We start from the raw sequence: 19,991 nt of genomic DNA, 5'->3' as shown, positions 1-19,991 counted from the left end.
TGGGAAATGTTCAAGGCTATAGAGCAACTCGAATTAATGTAGTAATGAGTGAGAAGGCATAAACAAGTGTTACACCCACCCACAGTCCTCACCAATTTAGTGTGTAGCCTATTCATCTTCATAAAGCAAAGACAAGTGCTGTGTGGGTTTGCTGAGTTTTGTATCTCGATAATTAGATCTATACTTGTATGGTGTACTGCAAAAAAAAAAAAAAAAATCCCAGTTAGTCAATTAATCTAGTGCTAAGCATTAAAATCTTCACTGATATACTGTATCTGCCAGTGGGGTAAGAATTTGCTTGTTCTCAATGCAAATCATCTTCTCTTGTTTGAAGATAAGGACACACACCCACTAGCAAATTATATACGAGTAAAAAATAACATTTTTTTGGAGAACAAGAGCCCTGCTAAAAAGGATATTTTTTTTAATATTTTGTGTGCTAAACATCTCTATGTAGCGCAATATCTCTGAAAATCATAAAGCATAACATTGTGCAGATCAGAACATTTTCCATGGTGCCAGTGAACTAGAAAGAGCTTCTAAGCCTGATATAGATACTGTAATTGGTTGATCTCTGGTGTGTTACAAGATGGTGGAAATTCTGAAACCTTAAAGCAGAAAAAAGGAAAAGGTTTGAAAAGGGCCATGTTGGTGCAGCCACTCAATGACAGGCTAGGTGAATAAAGAAATAAATCAAACAATAATTGAGAGGGAAAGCTCTGACTTGTTATGTGTTTTTATATGCATGATATATGTTTTTCTAGTCTTTCTGGCATATCAAGCAGTGGTCCATATTGTGTTTGATCTAACATTATACATGCTGTTGAAAGTGTAAAGTTGAGGCTCGAAGGGGTACCACTGTAATGGATATAATCATTTTAAAGAGTGTCTTTATAGGAGCTGAAGGTAGTAAAAAAAGAAAAAAAAATGAACAAATGAAGCATGCCAAGGAGAGATAAAAACTATGATGTGTCAGTCTATTAACATTCAGAGCCAACGCCATAACTTTACCGCTTTGAAAAGCGTCTGGTGACTCTCAAACGCAACTATGGTTTAATGACTGAAGTAACAACAACAACAAATTATATCTAAAAGATGGTTTGGTTTATGATAAGGAGAATGTGTGTGGTTGATGGAACACAAACAGCTGAGAATGATTTTTTTTTTTTTTGGTGAGAGTCTGTTTTAATCACTGTCACCACATTGTCTCAGATAATCCAAGCCTTGTAGAGACAAATCCATCCATAGACAAAAGTAAAATAAAATATATTTATGTATATGTGAAAAGTCTAATACTGAATTTACTACTTGGTAATCTAAAATAATTTTGAGGTTGTATCTTGGTTTAATTTTTACTGATCTAAATTTCTAATATTCAGAGTTTCAGAGCAAACATTATAAAACCAATGTGGCTATTTTAAATAGCTTAGCTGCAATTAAGGTTTAAAACTAGCTTAAATATCATGGTCTCTTAGACCCCATTGCTGTGTTCTCAGAAGCTGTGGTCTTAAACTGTATCGGTGGTTTAGTCTTAGTCCAGCTGCTGTGTCCTGTAGCAATTACATATGTCACTAGAAGTGATCACATCTGAGGTTTAAGCACAAAAACTACTTGTGCAAAGTTAGGGACCTTCATGGTCATGGTTAAAAGAAACCAGAGGCTGACAGTGGGTAGAAAATGGCTCCCCCCACAACCATCTGTTATCAATTTATCAACACCTACATGATAACAAATGAGCCCTCTCCATAGCAACTGAGTAAACTATCCACTGATGAGACTGTGAGATGTGATTTAAAGGTAATAGTGTAGAACTATGACTTATGCAAAAGAATACGAATATATTACATGTTCATAAATAAATGCAAATGAACCAATTTTGTATAAACAGAATATTTTAATAAAATGCCCAAGGTTACTCAATAAAAGAAAAAAAAACTCATAATAGTGAAATAATACAAAAACAAAATGTACCCCAGACACAATTATTGGCACCCTTCAATAACATTTGGTTGCAGAACCTTTAGCAACAATGAAAGCCTCTAATTGTTTCCTGTAGCTCTCCAGCTCTCTCCAGTGGTTTCAGAGTTATTTAAGTCAGGACTCATTGCTGGTCAGTTTAAAACAGCTTTTTTTTTTTTTTTTTTTTCAAACCCTTCTTTTGTGCTGCTGGATGTGTGGTTTTGGTCATTGTCCTGCTGGAAGACCCAAGACCTTTGCCTCAAACCTATTATTCTGACACTGGGTAACACATTTCACTCTAAAACATGTCATTAATCTTCTGATTTCATCCTTTGATGCATTCAATTCCTCCGTTACCAGAGGCAGCAAAAACCCCCCACAGCGTGATAGAAACTCTGCTATGTTTTACTGTAGGTAGGGTGTTCTTTTCCTTGTGGCTTACCTATGAAAGTTTTTGCAAACAGTCTTGCATTTTTGTGCCTCTCTTTCAGTAGTACTCTCCTCCTTGGCCTTGGCCCATGGAGCTCTACTTGGTTCAGCTTGCAGTTTATCGTACAGGGTGAAACCACCACTTCAGATTGCTCCATCTCAGCCTGAAGCTCTTTAGATGTCTTGCATTGTGTTTTTTCTACAACCCGCATCAACCTTCGCAGACTTCTCCCATTGAGTTTCTTCTTTGCGCCATGTCCTGGAAGCGTTTTACAGTTTTATGACTGCGAATCTTCTTAATAACATTACAAACTGCTGTGAAACAGGGATTTCAAGATCTTTGGCGATTTCCATGTAGCCTTGGGAATTGTTATATTTTGTGATAATAGCATTTCTGATGCTCTCAGATGACTCTCTTGTCTCCGACATTGTGAAAAAGAAACTGGAAACAATAAGCCCCTTTTTATGCAGTAAAACCATCATTTATTGGTTAATTCAGGTCATGTGAACACTGAAAATTAAGCACAGGTGAGTCTTATTTGTTTTTTTATTTTGTTTGAGGAACTAATTTAAATTCATCAAAAGGGTGCCATTTGACTATATGAAAGCATTTTGTTGTTGTTGTTCTGTAACTTTAGACATTTTATTGAATAATCTGACTATACAAAATTGGTTGAATTGCATGGATATTGCATGTATTTCTGATGATATTCTAAATTCTGTACTGAAAATTCATTCATTTTGTCCAGGACTTTATTTGAACTGTGATAAGATCTTTTACAGAGGTGGAGTCAAGTTACAAAACCTAGATTTGATTTTCCTCTTTGAATTTCAGGGTTGCTGGTTAACCAACCTGTGTTCAAACTGTTGAGTTAATACTCAATGTATAAGATTATCCTGGTATCAGATTAGACGTGGCTCCTGCAAATCTGTGGAGAAATGAAACCCTACTCTGTCACTGCAGGCCTTGAGCGATGCGCTAAACAAAAATAGAGGTGGGACAAAGTCATTGTAGAAAGTCACTAAGTTTCAAGTATTAACAGTACGGAGTCAGGTCCCAAAGTAATGACCAAGTCAAGACCAACAAGTCTCAAGCGAATTCAAGTCCAAAAATCCTTCTTTGACCACAGAATTGATCAATGGGTGGTGATTTTGGTCTGTCAGTCAGTCACTTCACCACTTTGGTCCAGGATGAAATATCTCAACAACTGCTGGATGGATTACCATGAAATCTGGTGAAGACATTTATGTCACCTTCAGGAATAACTGTAATAACTTAACTCTTAACTCCCTTAACTTTTCATGTAGTACCATCGTCAGGTGGTCAAAGTTTCAGTTTGTCCAACACTTTTGTTTATGATTAAACTAATGGCATTCCCATCAGCCTGAGCTGTGTTTTATGTCAAAAGCTAATTAGGAAATGCTCACTTGCTAAACTAATACAGTGAATATGGTAAACATCATACCTGCTGAACATCAGCATGTTAGCATTGTCACTGTGGGCATGTTAGCATGCTGACATCAGCATACACTGTATTTCTAAGCACTGTCTACAGCCTCAAAGACTTGCTAGCATGGCTGTAGAATCTGAGTCTTTTTAATCTTTGGTGTTAGAGGATATGAAGTCATTCTAAGTCAAAAGTCTCAAGTGTCAAAATCTAGTGTCATCTAGTTTCAAGTTTATTTAGATTATAACCAATCACGGTATTAACGATAATGACTTTTTTTTCATTCACTCATAACAGGATATTCATAATAATGACACTTAAGCAAGCTAGCCAAGTAGTCTATTATAATACATTCATACTGGTTTGTTAAATGCAATTCATGACAAAAGAAGGGATCTTGCACGCTATCCAACAGTCAGAACTACAACATTTTATGAAGAAACTCAGGAAGATCCTTGTTAGATCATTAAAACACTGATGAGTTCCACAGATATCCACATTCGATGGGTATTTGCAATTTTACAAAGTTAATTTGGCTAAGTTGCATTTTAGGGAGACAAAATATTCTACCTTTGTGTAAATTTTAAGTCAATCCGGGGAGTCATACTTTATCCGCTCAGTCCCAAGTTACTTCCAAGTGTGCATTCATGACACACTTTTCAAAAAAAATAAAAATAAAAAAATAAATAAAAGCTACAGTTCATTCCTCTTGCCCCCTGTCTTAGATGTTTGGAGTGATTTTTCCTACACTGAAAACCACCAGTGACATACTGGATGACTATTTCAGCACAGTTTATATTGTTCTCAGTGAAAGTGGATCCCATAGCAACTCCAGCAGGTGACTTCTCTCTCTGTATCTTTGATTACGATTCTTTCATCTTTTGTAGGCCTGAAAGTGGCAAACAATTGCTGCATGGCATGATATATGACATTCCATCTCAGCAGCGTATGAAAAATAAATTAGATTTCCCTACACCATTTTCTGATCACCCCCCACACACACACACACACACACACACACACACCCCACCACCACCGACCCTTCCTACATCACACCTGCCTCTCTTCCTGCCCAGGCAAGCAGCACCTTGGCTGTGAAACACAAACACCGAGGGTGTTATCAAGTGTGTTACAGAGGGTTTGTTCAAACTCTAGATTGTTTATCTCTGTTCTTTGGCTCTTTCTAGTAATGCCATTCAAACCACGATTACCCCAAATAAGACCACTTACAGTAAAAACGTTCATTGCATACTATGATGTCATTTGCCAGAAGTAAGAACATAATTAACTTAAGCTGTAGACACAAACATAAAAGGTGTGATTTTACAGAAATAAATTCAACATTTTGGGAAATATGCTTATTCACTGTCTTTCTGTAAAAAAGAGAATTTATTAGGAGTTACCTATATGAACTATTTCTTGATGAACAACCGTAGTCCTTCTGTGCAGAATCTCTGCCTATAGTACTGGTTACCATGTATGATCAGTTAGCACAAGTTTTGGTTTTAGTCTCTGTACTGGAACAATGGTACCAGACCTGGCAACCATACTGTGACAAAGTAAGTTGGGCTGGTATGCTTCACACACAGTAATACTACCTGGCTTTTCCTCAATACGGAGCTATTTTTTTAAAACCTGCACTAAGTGATTTCTGGCCACTTGGGGCAATGGAAACAAGCTGTATACACAATACTGAAATATCATCACATATCAAGTTGATACAGTGAACTTGGTAGAAAGCAGTTCCTAATTTATATACCAGTGAATACGAAGCAACATAAGCATTCATTTGGAGTCATGTTCGTATCCACCTGCTGAAACACAATATTCACTCTCCTTTTAGCTCTATTTATCATCTCCACCAACTTCTGAGGGAAATATCTCGCTCTTTAGCTGCTAAATGTTCCAGCAGTGTTGCAACTGAGTTTCCCTCCAAAGAGTGCTGAGTGACAAATCTAAAGACTTTCTGGGTAGACCTTAACTCCTCCTCGTCTTGAAGAGAGTCCCAATCGTTTCTCAGTGAAAATGTTCTCATGTGGCTGTGGCTCTCTGGACTGACTGTGATCAGTGAGTAGCGGAGAGCAGCAGCCTCTTCAGTCAACCAATCAGCCACCAGACACATATCTGAATATGTCACAGACATGAAACTTTTTTTTTTCTTAAACCATTTTAGCAATTGCAAGTTATTAAAGGAGAAAATTAAGGGTACATATGTACTATATAAACATAGCCGAAACCCATTGTAGGCTATAACTGTATTACCAAATGAGGTGAAATGTCTCCTAAACCTGTTGCAACATTAGTGTTTCATGGCCAAACAGATCATCAAAACACATACATACACAAAGTCATTGGAATGCAGTATATATTGGACAGTTGTTCACAGGCCTTGGTTTTCTACTAATTGTGCAGAGTAAATCTTAAATACCCGAGATAAAAAAGCAATAAAGCAATAAAAAATGTAGATGTTATCTAAATATAACACAGAGCCCTGTCACACTAAGCATGCCCAGTAATATTAAAGTTAACATCTACATTGTATGTGCAAAATGTTTTCATTAAGATATCAGAGTTGAAGAATCATGGTATGAAGGGGGGAACTAATTGAAACAAAGCATGATGGATTTCCAGAGACATTCCTAGGAGGAAAGCAACTTCATTATTGAGTCTAAGCTTGTCGGATCTCCTTACAGCAGGTCAAAAATGATTTCTCAAGCTTTCACTCACTGTGGTCTAAAAATATATCTCCAGCTTTGTTTTATGTTGTCAGCCTCAGGGTCAGCCTTTCACCAGCATCAGATGTTAATGAAAAAAAGGGACGTACCTCCTCCACCTCATAAAAGATGCTTTTATGAATCATATAGGAGACATTCTATTTTAAAGTGCTACACATTATATGAATATGTCCATATATAGTAATCACGTAACAGTGATATATTGGATTCATCCCATTCAAACCTGCATTATATTAAAAAAATGTATCTTAGTGTCAAAATAACATCTTGAATTGATTTTTTAAGTACTGTACACTCCAAGCTAGACATATTTTAGATCAAAATAAATCCCCCACAACCTGAATTCAAGCATTGCTTTGTTTTGTAAAGGGCTTACGAAGACTGAGGCTAAACTGGTAAAAGGAGTGCACAAACAAGTAGAAGTTTTCAAGTGCAAAATTATCAAGTAGCACATTTATTCTGCATAAACTCATAATATATTCACTGTTTCGTCACATTTTAATGACCTTGAAAATCCTCCTTAGTGAACATTCGTAAAGCATCATAAGCATGAAAGCACTCTTTTGATCATGTTAAATCCGTCTGATGCAGGAGATTCAAAGTGTGTGTCAAGAAAAGCGGACCGCTTCCATTGAGTCTCCAAATTGACAATTGCTTTACATTAGTGATATCATCACTAGCAGTTGAAGTCTCATTTTGAGCCAGTTATCAGCTGAGAGGTCTGCTATGATCACAGTGTCAAACCCATCATCATCATCATCATCATTTTCACAAGCTGCTGCACTTGCAACCTAGTGCGAACTCATACATTTAATGTTAATTAGTGTTAAATAGTATTTCTTTCACATTCATAGGAGGGATATATGGGTTTAATGAAAAGCGCCAATAGCTGCTGAGTGGATCCCGTGATGAAACTGTTTAGTCAACGTCTGTTTTCAAGGTCAAGACCAAACTTTCAATCTCAGCTAGTAAGGAGACTGTCCTACTTTAAAAAAAAAAAACAACCATAGGTTGTCTGTGCAAGCAGCATATAATGAACCATAGTTACATTTTATTTTTAGGCAACCTCTAGCCGCCATAGTAGTTATGATGGGAGCAAAGGAGGAGGTCAGGTGATGTAGTATAAAGAGCAACAAAGCCCATGTTAGGAGGAGGTTGGGGTGGATGGAGTGGTTGTTTCCCGTGTGAAACTGATAATCGGCATTGTTTTCTTTTTTTTGTATTCATGACTGTTCCACAATTTTAACCATGTGTTTATTAATGTTACCATGACGACAAAGGTCCTAGCTCCTAAAGAGAGTAATTATGCCTGCTGCTGGTATGCTCCTATGGGTCGTATCGAAAGGTATGCACAAGCATTTAGGTTGTAGGACTTGTTGCTATTAAAGTCAAGTCATGTCAGGTCATTTTCTTTATACAGCCTGAAATCACATGTTTTCTTGAAAAGGCTTTACAGTCTGTACAGTATATGACACACTATCTTTAGACCCTTGATTCTGATATGGAAAACTCCGCCAAAAAACCCTATAATGGGAAAAAGTAGAGGAACATCAGTCTGCCTCTTGGGTAGTTCTTAGAGAAACTGCAGTATATACCTACAAAATGCGGTGCCTTAGCTTTTCTTATCCATTTAACTAGTTTGTTAATGAAAATAAAGTTCATTTTATTGTTATTTGTAGTCCATAACTAGTTTCTGTGCTTAACTAAGTTTCTATTAATAGAATACAATTAAAATCAATCTTCAAATCAGTATAATACATTAATTTACAATTTGATACAGTTAAATTTGATTTAAAAGTAATTTAACCACCAAATCACATGAAATTCTCTAGAGTCCGGTGAGATGGTTACTGCCGAGATCTGCTAAACTAGCTACCTGAAGTGGGAGTTTAGCTGTTTTTTTTTCTTCTTCATCATGAATTAATTTAAATGCAGCCTTATTTAATTATTTTGAATAAATTGAATAACCAAAATATCAATTCATCCAAAAGAATCATTTTCATTTATAGATAACAACTAGTAGAAAATAACTAAACTTTTGTTTTAGCTGCTAAATTTCATAAGCTTGCTTTTAATTAATTTAGCCCTCATACTTTAGTTATCTAGTTAGCTGTCTTTCAAAAAAACAGGTTTTCAAGCAATGTCATCAATGAGATGCGCTTGCAGGCAGGGGCAGAAAACCCAAAATAACTAAGGGCTTATGAGGAGATCGACACGAACAGCTTTTTTGTGCCTAAAACTGCATGAATCAAAAACATAATCAGTGGAAAAGGTGAATGGTTTTACACTGAAGGAATAAACACCAGATCTAAGGTAAGAAAGCTGACACTGTTACTGTCTGTTCATGGCTTTTTAATTGATAACACTAATGTTTGTCAGGCTCTGTTTGGTTGGAAAATGGGTCACTTGTTATGCTGATCATTTCGAGAAAAAAATAATATAAACAGGCAGAGTCTCCTTCATGATCCTGGGTGGCTGATATGTAATACTGATTAAATCCTGTAGTGACACAGCTTGTCAGGAGCAATGACTGTATATAAAGATGGACGACGCGTCTCCCCCTGCTCCCGCCGTACAAAAATTAAGCCAAAATATCATGAATACGGGCGATGCCAACCTGCGCTGAAAACATCATTTGGAGCCAGGGTCTGCGCAGTAGTGATTGGAGCATCGAGCTATGGTATCGAGGTCTGCAAGTATGCAATGTAAAGGTGTGTTTCACATATAAATTCACTTCTAAGCAGTAATGTTATAGGTTTCTTGCAAGATGCTTTATTTCAGGACGGTGAAAAATACCCATATATAAGATATTATAACATGATGGAAACAGGCTTTCTACCTCACTAGAGCACGGGTAGCCTCGATTGTTTGTAAACGCGAAAACCATCCATGGAAGAGAGTAAGAGCGGGACAAGTCCTACGGCTCACATTTTACTCTGGAGTGCCCGAGTGCAGTAACCACAGCCTGGGCAGCAATAAAAAACCAGAATGCAGTAACTACAAAGCCAAAGTTTAGGCTTTGATTATAGGTCTGTTTTGTAGTTACTGCAAATTTAAAAAAACTGCTGTTATGGAAACTATATTTTTCTCTGGCATAATTTGTTTTATTATTCAGAAAGTCAGATAGAGGTTATAACTTACTTTTGACCCAATATGCAGTTACTACGTTTTACTTTTATTGGGCAGTATTGTGTCAACATAGGTTTTTCAGCAGCATTGTCACAGTTTACACTCAAAAACTGTCCATTCATCGATTTAGATTTCACACAAATCAAAGTCTCAGTCTTTAGTCTCACGGTCTATTTGAATAGGCATGTGTGAAAAATATGGACATTTCATAAGTAAATCATAATATTTGGACACAATATAATGTTACAAATGAATATTTAGCGCAGAGTCAACAGTATTCATGACACAATTTGGATACCCTCTGACAAGACAGCCAACAAGTAGGAGGAGTAGGTCAGCTATTTTATGTTTGGATCAACTCATCATTTCCTGCTGTGGATTACCCCTTTTGTTCTGAAGCCTTGTGAATGAAAGCCGAAATATTTTGCCAAAGTTTTTATAAACACAATAATCATACTACCAATAACATCGTTCATTGTGATGTCACTTGAGCAATTTTGTCATACTCCTCCAGAGTCTGAGGTAACATTATACAGTTGTTTTCACAGGTGATTTTCATTACACACCTTATTGAAATTGACCGACATTTAAAACTGATGGACTATATATCTCCTAAATCATCCAATACCATAATTTCCTCTGATGCTACCTGCCTGGTAACTATCCATGAATTCAAACTCCATACCTCCAGTTTGTAGACATTATATGCTAAATTAGTGGTCTCCAAAGCCAAGCTAAGATAACCTTGATGACATCATGAGGGTTATTTTTCAAACTTAGAAATGCTCCCCCAAAACCTCAGAAAATATTAAACAAGTGTTTTCGCAAGCTAAGTAGTGCTAATGATGAGCAAAAGGACTGTTGTGTGCAAAACTGGTGAAGGGTCCTTTTAACTTACTTTGAATATGAAGTTAGTGTACTGAACCCGAAAAAAGTATTTTCATCCCGGAGGTTGTTACCAAACCCATATATACTGTTAATTTTTCAACTAGCAATTGCATACACTATCTGAACTCAAATGACTAAATATCATGGTAATGGTAGGTCAGAAGTTGTGAGGGAATAGAGTGCATTTAAGTGCATTTAATTCACTTTTTTACCAGCAAAGAGACAAGCTACAGATGCAGGCATGTGCATACTGTGCAATCAGCATGGAAACGTTTTGTGAGTACTGTGATAAAATACATATGTGGGAAGTGCTATTAGCCTATTTGATTTATTTGTGTTCTCCGCTGCAGTAAGGAATTTAAATGAAGGTAGAGAAAAAAAATTGCAGGCAGGGCTTTTATTATAAGGTGACCTGACTGATTTCTATATGTCATGTGGCAAATTCGGTTTTTCACAATGTTTGTAGATCTACTAATTCATGCAAAAACTACACAGTGTTTAATCTTCCAAATATTACACATCACACCTGGCTGGGAGATAAAAGCCACTTTTATACAGCCTGTTCAAGGGGGGAATATTGCACCTTTATTCCGCCGAGCCGTTCTGTATACAAGGTATTACCAAGGAATGGGGGGGCATTGTTGCTCCATTGGTTCAGTATAAACAAGCAACAATGAGGGGTCTTCTTGATGGCAATATAGCAGGATCTCTGTCTAAAAGGTTCAAAAGAGAGTATAAGAAGAATTTACCAACTAAATCCACAAATCTGGTGTTCAAGTTTATCGCCGTCCTTTGAGGTTTCCGTATCTTATCGTGTTACAAATCCTCTGATCAGTGAATATCCTGCCAAGGCCTGAGGTTGCTTTGTATGTGCTTTGATGAGAAAGGTCAAGGACCTTTCAGGGGTAATTTGGCTTGAAACTTTTTCAATGATAAACAGAAAAAAAAAACAAAGAGTCAAAAAGGAAAATCCTATATCATCCTTACCTATAATGTGTGGTACTGTGCCATATGGTCCCTCAGAAATACTTCAAGGCCACACATTCACACTCAAAGAGCAAGATGAACAATCAGCCTATAGAAAGAAAATAAAAGAGAAAACTGTTAAGAGCCCATTTTCTACAGTTATCTCTATTTTCTTTGTGGAAAGATGTTACTTCCCACTATCATGTTGGAGGTAAAGTGAAAATCCACAGAGAAGAATCATATGAGGTCATATGTGATGTATTTCTAACGATTAATATTGCGTTGAATAACACAGCATGCATTGAAATGGCCTAAATGAAGAATCACACTACATATTGTACAAATTTGACCTCTGTGACAACATGAATAACACATTTAACTCTGCACTGTGACATGGTCTGAAACAAGGCCATCTGACACATCCTATACCGCACTTGTGTGCTTCTACACACATATCTGCAGTGAGCCAATCTGCTAAACCATGAAACCTTGTACAATTCAGGCGTTGCTATTATGATTTATAAGGAATTATCTCTTCCTCAAACAAAAGCCTATAAAAATCTCCCTAAAGAACAGTGTAGGAGGGAAGGGAGATTAGATTGGTTTATGGAAAATTATTGAAATGGAGCACAGCAGGGTTTTTGTGCAGGGCCCCGGCTCCCAAGTGACATTATAATCTCGGCAATGACTGAACGTACATTATTCGTATCTTTTCTCTCATTTTTGTGGCCAGTCATCACTACAAGCTGTTTGCCTTTGTAAAGACACAGTCTGAGTGCTGTATTGTTTGTTTGCTTTGCCAGTATGTGTGGGAGTAAGAGTATGGGTGTTCATGTGTAGTTGTCCAAATATGTTTGTGCTCAGCTTCATGTGTAAACAACTGAAAAGGATGCTCAGTTTCAAAGTCACACATGTACAAATGGTTGTTTTTTACATGCAGGAAGGAAAAATGCCATCATCTGTTCACAAAGGAGAAGAAGCATATGGTCCCTTAGAGTGATAAGAGTGTGAGGATATATGGTAGTCTGAAAATGCAGCCCTTTTGTATTCAGTATTGAGGGAATGAAAGACAGCGCGCCCCTCTTTTCTTCCTCCATTGATAGTAAACATTTTTATATTCCACTCAGTTATCATCCTTTGAGGTGTTTGTATGCTGCTTCTCTCATGAATTTGCCCTTCCACACAAGAACGACATGATCCAGCCTTTCTAGTCGATGCTGCTGTTAATTGACTCTTTTATTCATTTTTACACACTCACATTATGGTTCCCTCCATGCCTGTCTCCAGCTACTCATGACACACCCCATTCTCTTGGTTTGGAACCATTGCCACGTCTTCCTACTCACCCTCCCTCTTCAGTCCCTCATGATCTGACAGAGGATGTCTTTCTGATGAGTGGAAAACTTGCAAACACACCCCCAATGGTGCTTTGATTTCTGGGGCAGATCTTGCTCATTAAGACTGTTCTGTCGACCAGGGTACCCTACAAAAGAACAATGTAAGCTTCCGTTTTTAGCAGGTCCCCCAGCTGGGTTTATGCTGTCAATCAAATTGTTAACAATGGCAACACAGGATGCACTGCATGTTCGCCTAAAAGAATTTACCTCAAACCTTTTCTGACCGGAATATTAAGCTAAAATTATCTGAGAAGGTGGATGGTGGGTTAATGCTGGTCACCTGAGATTTGTCCATTCATGAAGTCATTATTAGCTTTTAAGGCACAGCAGCCAGAGAATCCAGATAAAAGGACCCACTGTCATTAGCTGTCTTCAAATTGACACACAAAAAACACTGCTGTGGTTCACATCCAAGCTAGCAAAATGACAGAGGGAACTGAAACTTTACAAGATGCCAAGAGAGCGCTGTTTCATTATAACAACACAACAAGCCTATTAAGAAAATTCATAATGTGCTTTGAAATTGGTTTGTCTGTCTTTCTTTGTGACAGGCAGCATCCCTCTGATTCTTATGTGGTTCATTTACGAATATGAACTTAATCTAAATGTAAAATCAGCTGCTTGATAATATGGTGGTTTAAATCTCTTTAAGGGTTTCCTAAGCAGCTCAGAACCAGCCTGTATAGGATGAGGTGAAAGGACAGGTTCGCAATTTTTCAAGTCTGTCTTAAAACAATAGTCAGGCACCTATAAGAACATTTAAACAGGTTTTACTCACTGTAATTATTCCTCCGGTTCATACCAGCCATTAAAAGATCCCTTTCTAATACGCTTTCACGGTAAGTGATGGGGTGCAAAATCCACAATATTCATTCTGTGCAAAAATGTATTTCAAAGTTTATCTGCAGTTAATTTGATGCTTCAAAAGTCCAATTTAGACAAATCAAGTGGGTATCTTTCAAAGTTACATTTTTTAAAATATGTGAAATTCCCCTGTCCCTGGACAGTGTTTCTGTGTTGAGCTGCAGTGGAGGGACAGTTACAAAAATTGTGAATTTTATAATAAAAAGGCTGTCACTTTGCGAGATAATCATTTGATTTGACAAACTCAAACTGCTGAAAAGTCAAATTTCATGCAAATAAACTGTTGAATTCATGTCTGCACATTATCTGCACGTTATTTTAATGGCCAGTGTGATTGGGAGGAAAAACTACAGTTTGCAAAAGCAGTTGTATTGTTCATATACGACTGTTGTTTCAGGATAGACCTGAAACAACTGTGAAACTATCTTTTATAGAGGACAAGACACAGATGTTGCAGGGGTCAACCATATTACAAAGGCCTGTTCCGTGTACATAATTTGCCAGTAAAACCAATATTTTGAGGTTGTTTTTGACAATGACCCCGAGTTATGAGCACATCTGTTGGAAATGAAAGGAAATCATATTTATTTTGGTATCAACACAAACATGTCTTCCATTAAATGAGGATGTTTGCGAATGTTTTAAGGTTATTTATAAGATAAACTCTTAAATTGGCTTGCTAAATCTAACTCAGTGTTGCATTGTATTAAATGAATAAATCAAATTCCGTTTGTTTCCCTCTACAATTCACTTACAAGAGTTCAGGCCTGGCAGAATATAATGCCTTCTCTGAAAATAGGATGAGCACAAATTGCAAATTGTTAAAGACTGTACTTAAACGTTTGACTCATGTCAAACTTCAGACGTGTCCTGATGATTGGCTTTACCTTAGAAACCAGGAAGCACAGGGAGTCTTATATGATGTTTCAGCATATGTGAAAATACTGAGACTTCTTATTTGTTTACCAGATCAGTTTAACTTGTGGCAGAAACACAACAATATAATTTGAAATACGGGAAAAAGCGGGTAAATGCCTTTACACTTAAAAAGCTAACACTGGTAATATTCTATTTTTTTATTTAACATTTCCCATATAAAGACCAAAACCAGCAATGAATTAATCCTACTAACAAGTAATGTCTGTGCATCCAAAGCCTGATATAGTTTGTTCCTCATGATGAACATTCCACACATCGTTTAGCCTTAGATACTCACGACCACCAAAAGTATATTAATCCACTGTTGAAAATAGTCGGTAACAAACACTATTTCCCTCTGTTTGTGTAACATTTGCTAAGAATTACAGTTCCCAGCAGTTTTGAGATATTACTCGGCTGTTGACTCATTCATTGCAAAAATGACCTTATTTTAAAATAGGGAACAATAGTGAAGAAGAAAATTGCAGAAAAACAAGTCAAAGAAAAATATTGATTTTTCTGTTACTGTTTGTTACTTTTTTTTTCAAAATGTGTTTGTCCGTTGTTTTGGTTTGTAGGCAATTTGTTTTCCATTTCATAATCAGCTTGTCCATTCTCTGGGGGAAGGTGTGTCCCAGTACTGCAGTCTTAGGGTTCATTTTCAGGGATACCTCCAAAACATTTATGAAAAGAGAGACCTCAGGACCCAAGGTCCTTCCTCCAGCAGGCTCGTGTTGGCTCCAAATTTACTACATTTTTACCATTCACTTTGGGGTTAAAAAATATCTGTTGATAATTCTTCATTGGTATTTGCAGTGACATGGGCATTCTTATATAAATTCTTATATATTTCTTCATGTTTCTTTTTCACTATGGTTTCCAAGCTCAGACTGCATAATGTTGTCTTGGCCTTTTTTAAAGATGAAACTAAATATTTGTGACCTGTTATTTTAAATATTTACGACTTCAGTAGAAATCAAAAGGTGTGGGACTGACTGCCACTCACAGCGTAGGGTTGTCAGAAATTCTTGCAACATAAACTAACACATTGTCGGTTTTGGTCTTTCCATGAGATTTGTTGAGAATAAGAAAAATATAGAGTAATGCCAGTCTTATCCTTTAAACACCAATCATAAATAGCTTTTTGGTAGAAATTAAACTTCCGGTATTCAGGCTATAAAGCAAATAAATGAAAATAATTAACTAATATTTAGGTCCAAAAAAAAAAACCAAAAAAAAAAAACAGCAATGCACAGACTACTATGAAATAGAATTAGGCAGAGTATTAGATTGGAAGAAACCTTGCAGTTGTTAGAGCAAAATTATTAAATTACGGTCATCATTCCCTTTAGTATCATACCTCCGCATACTGAGCATTAAAGAACTGAATAAAAAGGGTCAAGTTATATCTACCATTCAGAAATTTGTATTAGTAGAATACCAGTGTTTTTGAGAGGCAAGGGAGTGATGCAACTAAAGAAAGGGCCTGACTAATTTATTCTGCTTTTCTTTGGGTACAGTGGTAAGGCTACAACCTCTCAGATATGTTCAGGATGTCTGAAAAAAATTACATTAAAACCACTTCAGCCATCACTCAGCACAAAAAGGGGTCAAAGGTCGTGAAGCCCACGATTTAGATCAAGGTTAGAGTATTTTTTTTTACTTCAAAGTACACTTATACCATTTCTACTCCCCTAGTCATTGTAAGTGACTTATTCAGTATGTATCAGTCATGAGGCTGTAAACAAAAGCCTCTGGCAGCTGGCAAGCATTTTGCATTCTGGCTCAAACTAAAAAACCCTTCACACTGTGACCACACTATGTTGGTATTTTATTCAGTCCGCACTTCAATTTCCCTTCAACTCAATAGTCAGTTTACACCAAAGACGTTACAATACATGCTGTCATCCATATTATGAATCACCGAGTCATTAGCAACTGGCTCTCACTCAGCTTCAAAAGCAGAAAGAGAAACTGCACACAAATGCCTCCTCCGCAGGCCTCCTCGGACATTACATGCATGTTCAAGTTGTTAGTGGGCATGAGCCAACAGACACACTGGGGTCTCAATGACAAGCCAAGTTCTCCCCTGCAACAACGTCCCACATTGCACTTCCCGTGGAGAAGTGTAATCACATTTTCTGCAAGGGTGGTTCTAGAGCCCCTGAGAAAAGAGTTTATCGAATTCACAGACATTGTCTTACGCAGTCGGTGTGGTATCCCTCCATATCTGCGGCAACTTAAATCCTGCCAGTGGAGTTTAAAGAGCTTCAAGGCTAGGAAACACAAACACAAACACATACACACACACACACACACACACACACACACACACACACACACACAGTTGTCATTACGCTGGGAGTGCTATAGACAACATACAGAATTATTAAATTATAAGGAAGATGAAGGATGCGTACTACATGGCATTTGTACATTTTTTTAATAGTAGCAGTAGATCTAGTTTTGTATCCTTGAAGCAAAAATCTGCCTAAATTTATTCTGTTTTTCTACTGTCACTAAGTGACGTATTGTGATTATACCTAATCCATATACAATCGTAAATCCTTTTATCCATTTTACTTGTCATATGGTTTTATTTTTGTACTTTTAGGAATTGTGATTTTAGTTTCTCTAAATGGTGTCTGTGGTATTTTAGTTATAAGTGGTTTAGCAATTGAATATTTCATTTCCATAAAGTTGGGGGATTTGCAAGAGACAGATTAACAAGACCAAGAGTCTATAGCCATGCTAGTGGCTCTGGGAGGTTGTAGATAGGCACAGCAGCGTTTGAAACCCAATGCTAATGTTGCACCTTGCTCTCACAATGGCAATGTGAACATGCTGACACTTAGCTGATATAATGTTTACCATGCTCATCATCTTAGTTTAAATTGTTAACCTGCTAGCATTTCCTAATTAGCAGTTACCACAAAGTACAGTTGAGGCTGATGGGATGGTCTTTCATTTTGCAAGTAACTGCTCATATTAGTCCAAAATATTGGAGAAATTAAATGTTGAGATGATAGTGGCATTACAGGAGACGTCATGGGATCATCAAAGATAATTGGTTATTATAGTTCCATCCTATGGGGACATGAATGTCTCTGCCAAATGTAATGCCAATCCATCCAGCAGTTGAGAAATTCACTCAGAACCACAAATAAGATTCCCTGTGAACCTTGTGGAGCCAGAGGAAAATGGATAAACAAAGTCAATATGTTACATCCTCTGGGGACCATGAATATTTACATGAAAGTTTGTACCAAGATATCAAGCAGATGTTGAGATACTTTACAGGACTAGTAAAAATTCTGGTCTGCTGGTGGCACTAGATAGACACTCAGGGGATCGTTAAAATCAGCAGGATTCATCCTCTGGGAATCATGAATATCTGTATAAATATTTTTGGCAATCCATCCAATAGTATTTGAGATAGTTAAGTCTGGACAAAAGTAGAGTGACTGACCAACCTTGAGATTCCTGGAGCCACGCCTCCCGCGTGGCTGAAAAAGAATGAAACCAAAGCAGCATAGGCCGAGAAATCTTTTCTTTAGTCACTAGTATGGGTTAAGCTCCAAAGACACTGGATCCTATATACTTCCAATAAGGCAACACAGTAATGTTTGTTGTTAAACCCCACTGCCTGGTAAATACCCACATCATTTAAACTCCAGACCTCCAGTTTGTACTACAGGCTTTTCATTAAGAATATACATTTATAGTCTCCAAGTCAAAGCTGAGCTAACCCCGATGACATCACTAGTTTCATTTTGTCAGACTTTGGAAAACTCCCTCCAGAGCCACAGAAGACATTATACAACTTTTCACAAATGCTGAATGGCATTTCCAATGATGACTAAACTAAAATCAATTGAGTAAGGAAAATGCTAATAAAAACTAGAATTACCGCCTCACGGTTGTATGCCTCCACCAACCAGTCAAGTTGAAGTTTACCTCCATGTCTGTCGGAACTCATATAATACATGTAGTAAAAACTTTGAAGGAGTTTAATAAAAAGGTATTAAGTGTATTTTAACATAATTAGAGTATGAATTCTTGAGGTATGGCCAGAAACGTGTTTTGTGAGGTCACAGTGACCTTTACCTTTTACCACCAAATTTTAATCAGTTCTTACTTGAGTCCAATTGGACGTTTTTGCGAAATTTTAAGAAGTTCCCTAAAAGCTTTCCTGAGATTTCACATTCATGAGAATTGGGCAGACGGATGGATAGACAACTTGAAAACATAATGTCGCTGGCACGGAGGCATAAAAACCTTATCACCAGACAAGAATGTCAGTACTGAGCTATTCTACAAAAAGTCTGGTTTCATTTTTTTTAATTGTTTTTCTTTTTTCTTTTTACTTCTTTTTACTTTACTTTTCATAATTTTTATAATTCTGTCTTTCTTCAAAATGTGCACTTGTCAACCATCCTTTTCCTGAGAGGACAGTTCGAAGTCATTTTTTGAATGTGTTCAAGGGGGCATGTTCAAGTTGCTCTTTATCTGGTAACAGTTGAGTTGCTTCTTGAAACAAAATTTGTAGCTGCCAGGGGAAAAAAAAATATTCTCAGTGGATTCTTGGTAACAAATTAAAGCAAAAACCTTTCAATGAAGGAGTTAAGAAAAGTAACAAATGTTGATTTTTTCCACACTGGGCACAAGGTCTCACTTATGTTGGGTTTTAAGTCTACAGCCTCCATCATTCATACATTATAGCTCTAGTAGTGGGCTAAGAAGTTCATTGGTCTGCTTAAAACTACAAATTATGTCATCCCTGACTTCTAAGAATGGATGAGTACAAGTTTGTTTACTTGAGAGTTTTAGATGAGACAAGCGACTGGCCATCTGGAGTTTTTTTCACTGGGATGTTGGTGGATATGTGGGCCAGCAGTGAGCCAAGCATTAAATTAAATAATGTCCAACGGTGGTTTTGGCGGGTGTACTGTGCATCCCTAGTCCATTTTTCTACCCCCAGGTCATGATATTTTGGTACACATTACCTTCTAGACACTAAGTACATAGTAATATACAATATGAGTGTGTAAATGTAAAAATTAAATGTAGTGTAAAATTGAAAATAAAAAAAGTAAGAGACCGAACACAACGTAGGACTGAGAATTTGAAGGGGGAAAAAAACATCCCTAAGGCAGAAGTGGCCAGACGCCACAAACTGATTCATTCATTTGGCAGGACAGCAACTTCTGTCAGTGCAACATTTCTCCTAACATCAATATACAGCTGCATATTGTCAT

At 37.1% G+C, this 19,991-nt stretch overlaps 1 protein-coding gene across 1 annotated transcript in view; it reads right to left on the bottom strand.

Moving 5' to 3' along the window:
- LOC120795610 (leucine-rich repeat and fibronectin type-III domain-containing protein 2) overlaps window positions 1-11,617 on the bottom strand; it is a 48,300-nt gene extending 36,683 nt beyond the window's left edge. Inside the window, exon 1 of the mRNA XM_040137669.1 lies at window positions 11,576-11,617. The gene's annotated coding sequence lies outside the window, so the exon portion shown is untranslated. The remainder of the gene's footprint in view (window positions 1-11,575) is intronic.
- Window positions 11,618-19,991: the final 8,374 nt, after the last annotated feature.

This window comes from Xiphias gladius, chromosome 10 (genome assembly GCF_016859285.1).
Source record: "Xiphias gladius isolate SHS-SW01 ecotype Sanya breed wild chromosome 10, ASM1685928v1, whole genome shotgun sequence".
Lineage (NCBI taxonomy): Eukaryota > Metazoa > Chordata > Actinopteri > Istiophoriformes > Xiphiidae > Xiphias > Xiphias gladius.
Note: the sequence above shows the minus strand (reverse complement) of the source record. Positions and strands in the feature narration are given on the sequence as shown.